This window comes from Sceloporus undulatus, chromosome 1 (assembly GCF_019175285.1).
Source record: "Sceloporus undulatus isolate JIND9_A2432 ecotype Alabama chromosome 1, SceUnd_v1.1, whole genome shotgun sequence".
Lineage (NCBI taxonomy): Eukaryota > Metazoa > Chordata > Lepidosauria > Squamata > Phrynosomatidae > Sceloporus > Sceloporus undulatus.
The window spans coordinates 60,008,461-60,018,071 of NC_056522.1; the positions used below are offsets into that span (position 1 = coordinate 60,008,461).

Sequence of the window (9,611 nt, forward strand, 5' to 3'; positions counted from 1 at the left end):
TCTATTAATAGACCCTTAAAAGCCACACCCCACCAATGGTTTGATAATTATAACAGGAGTTTCCGAAACCATTGGTTGCAGAAAAGTCCCATTTCGCGCCTCCCATTGGGACTGTTGCTGCGCAGATTACCTTGATCTGTTGATGGGAGTGGAAGATTTGAGGAGATGGGCGACAGACATGAAGCATCCGGAACTGCGCAAAACAATCCAGACCGCTTTCCCCTGCAAGCCCCGGGCTCATTCTCCCCGGTGTGGAAAAAAATGCAGTCACTATTTTGAAGGTCAAAGTCACATTCAACCCTGAAAAGTTTCCTTCCCCTATGAACTCAAGGATAAGAAAAGAGTCACCTGAGTCTTCAAAGCCGGATCTAAAACGGGAACGCTAAGCTTTACACAGAGGTGTCCTACCACATCCTAAAAAAGGTTAGACTGCACTGTGTGAACTAGCAAAATTGTGCAAGCCTTCTAAACAGTAATCCATTCGCCCACGCATAGGAGAAAAGATAGGTCTGGAGGAAAAATCTGTGTGAAAATGATCCACAAGTGAATGTATAAATTGCCACGGAAGACATAATGCAAAAGTAGCATTTATGATTAGGCATCAAAGGTTGCTAATGATATCTTATAATGACAAAATCAGTTGGTAGCCTCTGGGTATAAAATACTAACGTCCCAAATTTGATTCCGTTGAAGGTATGATTTTGGCAGGAAATTAGGGCAGATTCTTTTTTTTGGACACCTGGTATAATATTTGGCTAGTTCAGTTTTTGTCAGGGATTGAAAACCAATATAACCATTTCTTTAAAAAGGGTCCTGTCATACTGCTCAAAGTATCAGCATCTCCTGTTTTGTTGCTTTTTTGGTTTGGTTGCTCTTCCTGCCCTTGCATAATTTTTTTTTCATGTCGCTTACCTATACAAAGGCAAAATGTAGTTCATGGCTAGTGCAAAACTAGGCTGAGAATATTCAAATGAAATATTTTATAAGTTTTCACAATGTTTTTGAATGTTGAACCACCCTTATGAGACGATCTTCAGACTGGATCCCGAATCTTTTCCCATTTGGTTTTGGGAACTTATGCTGGGCTCAATCTTCTGCATATTGCACCTGATGGTTTTTTGTGCCGAAAACAAGCATGACTGTTGAGGAAGCACAAAGAGGAAAGCAGCATTTCTCTATAGGAAAATCAGTTTCAAAATTCAGATATAATTAATTTATGTGGCAAAAATGCATTTTTTCCATCCAGGAACAAGCTGTAATTGGGGATTTATTATTCTTTTACAAATCGCTATTCTGCACGAACCTCATATTGTTTGCATTGAGTTTATTTTCCACAGGAAAAATGGTGTTTCCTTATGCCAAAATACATGCTGTTTTTTCCTTTAGATAAACACCATCCACAAGAAACAAATTTTTGGGTTATGTGAATAAGATCCTAAAAACTAGTGCAAAAAAAAGACGTTCCATCCTCTCGCAAGCATAATGAAATTTCTGAAACTATGCATTCTAACTGTCAAGAAGAAGTTTAGAAAAAGTTAAAACAAACAAATTAAGCAATTTACACCCCCTGCGCAACCACTTTGAAAGGAGAAAGGCAGGATAATGGATAAAGAGAAGGAAGAGAAGTCAATGCGTTTATACAACTCCAGTGAATATTTCGTATTTAATAAGTATTTTGACAGCGGAACAACCTTAAATGTTTTAGGTTTTAAGTTGGTGATCCTTTCTAAATTCGACTAAATTAATCTGTTAAGGCCCCCTTTGTGCACATCCTGCCAAAACTGGCCCGGATGTAACTAGGAGCTCAAAGGCGGACTACAACCTACACCATACACTGGCCAAAATTGGGTCATGGTGGTGGCGTTCTAGGTTAAGGGAGCACTCACCATTCACAACAAGCATCCCCGAAACAAACCCTAGGAAGTAACTCTGTATTCCAAAATGTGCTGCATTTAATGTGAGACGTGCCACTCAAAAAGCAGGCGCTGGCGGCATGTTGTTCATGGCACCTGGCATGTGTGCGCTTGTGTGCCCTTGTTCAGCGGGCCAAGAAAACTCACATTTTTAGTTTTCCTACTTTCCTATCCGCCCACAAAATCCTTCCTGTCCCTTCCGCAACACGTATTGCTGTGCGGTCGTTTTTTTTTTAAAAAAATATGTTATTAATGTGATAAACAAACAAACAATAAAATAAATTCATAACAAGCATAACTGCAGTAAAGGTAAATACTCTCATATCAAGTCAACGTATCTTACTTCCCCCAACTATCAGTTCCTCCATCCTTCCACCTATCATAACCCGTTCCGTCAACCCTTTCCAATCAACTTATAAATCATACATCATACCCGTTCCCCTTCCCTCCTCCCGCACCCGCCCGTCCCATTCAAACTTCATTCACTACTCCCCTATCATCAGACCCTTAAATAATTCAAAAGCCCTTGTTCGCCATTATCTAAGTGAAATCTAAGCATCGTGTGATCAACCCTTTACATTGTGTTTACAAGTCAATCAATCCCAAAAGTTAATATAGCATCTGTAAATTCGCTTCAGCAAAAATTCGTTCACCCTATCCTCAATCATCTATTAAATTTCGATTTCGAAGCTCGTACTTGGAGTCATGACGATTCAACAATTTTTTAGGATAAATTTCGCCATTCGTAACTAATATTCGATTAACTATTTCCTAAAACACAGAAAAATTAAATCTCATATTAAAATTGCTTCTTCTCTCCCCTCAGAGCTTGAAAAGTATTTAAGAAAAGCACTTGCTGCCCAGTCCATTCGAAAAGAATTGATGGTTTTCATTTCTTAGACATCTGGAAAGCGTATCCAGTTCCCATCATGTCCATGAGTTTTTTAAGTCTCCAGTCCTTCCAGGCGTTTTGACTTCTTTTAGTTTGCCATCTACTAGGAGTAGACTATTCCTTGTCGCTTGCGGCGGAGACATGAAAACAAAAGTTTATTCCAATTTTTTTTTTCAATTTCACAAATCAAATTAGATTAAGGCAAAAGTTCAGGAGGAAAACTTAAGCGAAACAGAGTGGGACTTCGGAAATTCAATAATCTTTCTTCCAAAATTTTGCATGAGCTTTTTTATACATATATTTATAAACTCACGTCCAAAACACATTACACGTCCACCACAAAGATGGAGAGATGTCCTTGGGAACATTCACACATTTTCAAACATAGGTCCTACAATTTACAATTCCCATAAATTTTACTAATCGTTTTTGGGGTCAAATACCAGTGGAAGAAGATTTTATAATAATTCTCCTTCACACTTTGACTGCATGTATATTTTAGTCTTCTATTCCATGTATATTCCCATTGTTCTAATTGTATAAGGAAACCAAAATTTTAAGACCATTTAATCATATTGTCCTTTATAATCTCCTCCTCCATATAATATTTCAAAATACATTTGTAAAATCTAGACAGAGGAGATTTCTTGTTTGACATGATTTCTCGCTCTAAATCTGAATCTGGCTTACTAATGCCAATTTGTCTCTTGTCCATTATCAAGCGTTCTCTTAACTGTCTGTCGAAAAACCATGTAATATTTCTATTTTTTTCAATCAATTTCTCCTGAGGTGATATCTCATATCCAGAACTGCCCATTTGTACTAAATCCTCATATAGCAACCAGTTTCCCTCTTCCATAATATTGAATTTAAAGAAAGCTTCGTGTGGGGAAACCCAAAGGGAAATTTCGGTGCTAATTCTTTTCTTTTCTTTTTTCCATGCTTTCAGAAGAGGATATCTCAGAACATGATTATTAAAGTCTAGGTTCACCCTCTCTTTATCATAAAAGAGATACGCATGCTAGCCAAATCGTAGATTCGTACTTTCTAAATTTAACATATCCTTATCCTTTAAAGTTACCCAGTCTTTTATCCATGTTAGACAAGTTGCCTCAAAGTAAAGCTTAAGATTTGGTAGTGCAAGACCACCTCTTTCTTTGGCATCTTGTAAATATTTCATTTTAACTCTGGCCTTTTCCCCTTTCCAAACAAAATTTTGAAGGCTCTTTTGCCATTCTAGAAAGGGTTTATCATTTTTAATAATCGGAATAGATTGAAAAAGAAACAAAAATTTTGGAAGAACGTTCATTTTTAATACTTCTATTCTTCCCAGAAAAGATAGATCCAAGTTGTTCCAAGATATCAAATCTTTTTTTAACTTTTTGCCACAGTTTTTCGTAATTATTAGGAAATAATTCAGAATTCTTGTTGGAAACACAAATGCCCAAATATCTAACTTTACTATTTATTTTAAAGCCTGTAGTCAGCTCTAGTTCTTTTCCTTGAGTTGCACTTAAATTTTTAACTATTATTGCTGTTTTTTCACTGTTTATTTTCAGGCCTGATATAGATTCAAAGGTTTTAAATTCTCTTAATAATTCTTTAGAATCATTTATTGGATCACTAATAGTGACTAACAAGTCATCGGCAAAAGCCTTCACTTTGTGTTCTGTCCCTTTAATCTTAATGCCTTTTATTTTTGTATATTTTCTCAAGTTTTGCAAAAGTGTTTCCATTACTAGTACAAAAAGAAGGGGGGACAATGGACACCCCTGTCTCATCCCTTTACAAACATTGAATGCTTCTGTTATCTCACCATTTATACTTAGTCTAGCAAATTGTTTCTAATAGATGGCCTGAACCCAATGAATAAATTTATCTCCCAAATCAATATTTTTTGTAACTGACAATAATAGTTTCCACAAAACATCGTCAAATGTTTTTCGATATCAAAGAAAAAGGCTGCCAATTTTTTATCAATATAAAACTGATGATATTCAATTAAATCTACAAATTGTCTGATATTGTCCTTCAAATATCTTTTTGGGATGAAGCCTCTTTGATCTTTATGTATAACAAACGAAATTATTTTCTTTAATCTCTCAGCTAAAATACTTGTGAATAGTTTGTAATCATTATTTAGGAGAGATATCGGTCTATAATTCTGAATCAAAGTGTGTTCTCTATCTTCTTTAGGTATTAACAAGATTACTGCTTCTTTCCATGTAGTCGGGAAGATGTCTTGATTTAAATCATTCCTCAAGTTTTTAAAGTGATCTACCAGTTCCATCTGAAAGGTCTTATAATATGTTGAGGTGAAGCCATCTGGACCCAGAGCGGAACCCGATTTACTTTTCTATATAGCAGATAGAACTTCTGCCATGGAGATTGGCTGATTTAATATATCTTTTTGTTCTTGAGATATTTTAGTTAGATTTGCATTTTGTACATATTGATTTATATTATTAAGATCTTCTGGGTCTTGCTTGTACAGGCTGGTGTGGTCTTTAAATGGCCGCACCAGAGATATAGAGAGAAAAGGGCCAAGCGGCCCCTTTCTCCCTTTCTCTGCCACTGTCAGAGTGTCCTTGGGGCATGAAGCCCCAAGGACACTCCTTTCCAGGCTGTGGGGAAGCAGCGTTTTGCCACTTCCCCGAGGACTGGAAAAGCGGCGGATTGGGGCCTCTGGGGCTGCTGCTGTGGCTGCTGAGGCCCTGATCTGTTGGGGAAAGGGGAGGGTGCAGGCCACCCCAAAGGGGCGGTCTGTACCCCGCCAAAGTTCAATATCAAACAATTCCATTAGTTTAGAACATACAATTAAATTACATTCAATCCATGTGCAAAAAGAGCTAGGAGAGGATAAACTGGAATCCTAGGTGTGTCACGAATGTCATCAGGGAGTATTCCAATCAGTTCTGTTCTACGATGGTCAGGTATGCAGTAGTGTAAATGAGTATTCACCTGCACAAGTCTCTCTAAATTTCATCCATAACTGAACTACAGCTTACTAACCTTTAATTTTGCACGTAAGGATAAGGAAAGGCAAAAGTCACAAGGTTGCTGATAAGTCTTTCTGGACCTACTGAATTAATCTGATGCCACTTAGCAGCTGAATCGTAGCTCTCCTGATGATACTCATTTCTCATGTCAATTAACACCTGCTCCTGGTGATTTATGCCTGTCTTTCTCTCTCTTTAAGAAAAGAGGACACAATTTGTGGCATTTTTCAAATATGCATTTCTGTTAGACAAATGAGAAGGTTCATGCTTTACAAATCTTATCTCAGAAGTCACATGACAGCCCTCTCAGTGTTTTCAGTGACACAGAAGTAACATTGAGAGTCTCACTCTGTGTGGCAAGCCAAACAAATGCTAAACCTACTTTTGCTAAGAATATGAAAAAAACAAACAGGCTTTTAGAGTGGAAGTGTGGAAGTTCCCAGACATATTTTAATATCAAATGATTCAATCAGACAAGAATGCATAATCACATACAGTACACCCTTACTTTACGCAGGGGATCCATTCCAGACTCCCCCATGTAAAGCAAATTTGTGCATGCAGGGGTGTGACGGCAGGGTGGCACACACGTGCCATGGGCACACGCTCCATTGTTCCCTATGGGATGTGCCACCCCTTCTCCTTGCGCGGCTTTCAGCATATGCTAAAAGCTGCATAAATCGTACAGATTCATATATGGAACTATGGCCTGGTATATATTGCCAAAAAGTGTCATAGCAGGGCCGATTCTAGGGTTAGGGACCACAGTCTCTAACTCTAGAACACAATGGCGGTGTAACAATGGCGGCACCCTGTATACATGGTCACCACCATTGTTATGTAAGCACCACGTGGCATGCACACGTTGCCGCGTGGCACTTACATAGCGAGTGTGCCCGTGGCACACTTGTTACGCCACCTCTGCAGCTTTAAAAGAATCCACTTTTCACAGGTTCTTTTTCCACCAGAGGGAAGCTGCATGGTTTGGCCGCTGCAGCTTCAATCCAGAGGAAAAACAGGCACTGACAGGCCACCGTTTTCGGCAGTCTGTACTGTGCCTATATTACAGTTGGCTATTCAACATCCTTGGATTTACCCTTGTACTACTACAGTCTCCACAACCATTCAATGGCTAGTGACAAATGGAGGCAATTGAAGAAATGTCTGGTTATGTCCCCTTAGCTAGATGTGAAGAGATTACATTGCCCTCTGTGATATCATTAGGGTACATATTGGGAAAATTGTGGCCTGTGGCAGGGTCTTCATTTGACCTGCAAATTTATTCTACTGTTATCTCTCATTAGTGATAGCAGATATAAATTGTGTTGCACATGTGGAGTAATTTTCTGGAATGATGTGTCAATGTTGTAGCCACCAGACAATGGTGTAAGTGAAGTTGTGCATGTGGAACCATTGAACATGCAGTAATTCATGAAAGTAGGCAGAGTAGTGTGACAATAAGCATTACCTCTATGCATTGTCCCTGCACAATAGGTTGTCAGTCTCACCCAATTACTATTACCACACACATCACCTACATTTATATTCAGTATAGAGGATGTGTAATGTAACTCAACCAGTAGATATTTACACTACACTGAAGTGATGTAGAATCTTAGCCATACTTTTCAAGTTTGAACCACATGCTGTGTGCATATGTGTTTTAGAAAAAAAAAAGTAATACATTAAAGACATAGAAATAGTTTTGGTTATTTTTTTCAAGGGGTGGGGAATCTCTCCTGGAAGATGGGAGCTACTCAAATGTCTTACCTCATGTAGAGCTATGCTTACTGGTGCTAGGTGTTTAGGTACTGTGGAGTGCCCTTGATTCTGATCCACAAACACTCCTGTGGATATGGACTGTTTTTATAACTAAGATATTGCAATTTTTATTAGGGTCTGAAAATACTCCAGTTTGATCCATTGCAGTTTAAACAAAAACTGGGTGAGGGTTCAAGCATAGGAATCTTTTGCATGAGCTGAGCTCTAGTTTACAGTCTGTCAACCTGCTGTCCTGGGCTTTATTCCTAAGGGCACCTAAAGATAATTTAACTGTGCTTTGTTTGTTTCATGGGGGAGGAGGGAGGGAATGTCCAGTAAGAATTATATGTGGCCCTGCTAAGTTTACCTTAAGGACTACCCATTGCTAGAATGCAGCTCCGAAAACACTTCTCATATTGGAATTTGGCCCCTGTATTATTTCCCCCTCTCCAGACCTGCATTAGAGCATGGCTTTAACCCACTGAAATGAAAGAAACCAGATGGTAAAGTTGTGGTACTAAGCTACCCACTTAGAAAGAAATGATGTAGAAATTAAATTGAATGACATCCGTATATAGATATTTATAACTGATAGACCAGTGAAGGCTGGTATCTCTGATGTCAGTGGATAGGAAACCCACTCCATGTATCAGTCTAATCTTTGAAGGGGCTATCTAAGGTGCTGTCCTTAAAAAAAGACTCATCACTTTGATTAGCTTCTTTGAAGTTTAGTCTAAAACTGGGTGTGGAATAGCTGAAGTTCATATTAGATCCATTAGCCTCCCTTGGTTGGAAGGCCAATGGTACAGGATATCTGATTTCATATTCTCCTATTTAAGAAGCATGAAAAACATTATATTTAGTGCATGATGAAACTCTTTCCTGAAACAGTGACTCCTGAAAGAGTGACCATGAAAGAAACAAAGAAGGAAATTATAAACTCTACCCAAAAAGTTTTTTTAAAAAGAACATTTTCTCACCAGCTGCTGTTTCCATGGCAACAGATGTTAGATTCACAAAAATGGGGTAAGTACTTTACAATGGCAAAGATTAATCACCGTTACAATCACTGGTATTTACTGCTGGCAAGGCACAAAGAGTTGTGTTCCAAAGAAGCATAGATTTGCAGTGACTTGCACCAAAACTAACCCATGGCCAAATCCTATTTAAAACATTTGGATTAAAAAGATGTTAATCAAATACACAGCAAATCAATACAAACAGATCAAAACCCATAAGCAGCTGAATAATATTATATGCATGAAAATGTTCATCCCACAAAGTCAATAAACTGTAAAATTAAATAACTCCCTTACTCATCTGATTAAAAGACCAAAGACTCAAAATGAAATTTGCTAACTCTAAACTGTTCTTAAACTTTCCATATTCATGTCATATCCATGTGTGTGGCTGCTCTAGAGAATGTTAATCCAAAATAAATTTAGATATATCATTATTAACCTGACAGAGACTTAATGGAAAACATGGATGGTTTCTGGCCAGAAGGCTGCTGCATCAGCACTGCATTTCTACTGTTTTGATCTCCCCAAAGAGTCATTTTCAGGTTTGATTTTCTTTTGGCTACAGTGGGTGTGAAATAAAGTGCTTTTCTTCAAACCTATTTTGTAGATTTGTTACCTGTCCGTAAAGTCTGACTGTCCATATTGAAAGAAAAGAATTTAAAATGCAACAGAAAACAGCACCTATTGTTACAGGACAGACTAGATTCCTTTGCAGGAAATGGCAGGGAAGAAATGTGTTTGTTCTTGAAACGATGAATTGTTTTAAGGGTGACTATGATTAGAGGATTTTATGAAAGAGGACAGCCCTATGCAGATGTTCAATGAAAAGTTAAAACAAAGAGTAGGTGCTGAATCTTGGCATGTAACAAAGGGTATTTGCTGAATGGGTGTAACTTTTTATTAGGTTAGTTCTTGGGGGAAGTAACAATTTTACCAATTTTCTTCCAGTGGTGTCTTTCCTGAGGACTTATTCTGTCCAAAATTCTCATATTGTCTTTTTTTTTTCCAAACGAAAGCAGCATTT

At 38.0% G+C, this 9,611-nt stretch overlaps 1 pseudogene; it reads right to left on the reverse strand.

The window, feature by feature from the left end:
* LOC121924969 overlaps positions 1–9,228 on the reverse strand; it is a 17,840-nt pseudogene extending 8,612 nt beyond the window's left edge.
* Positions 9,229–9,611: the final 383 nt, after the last annotated feature.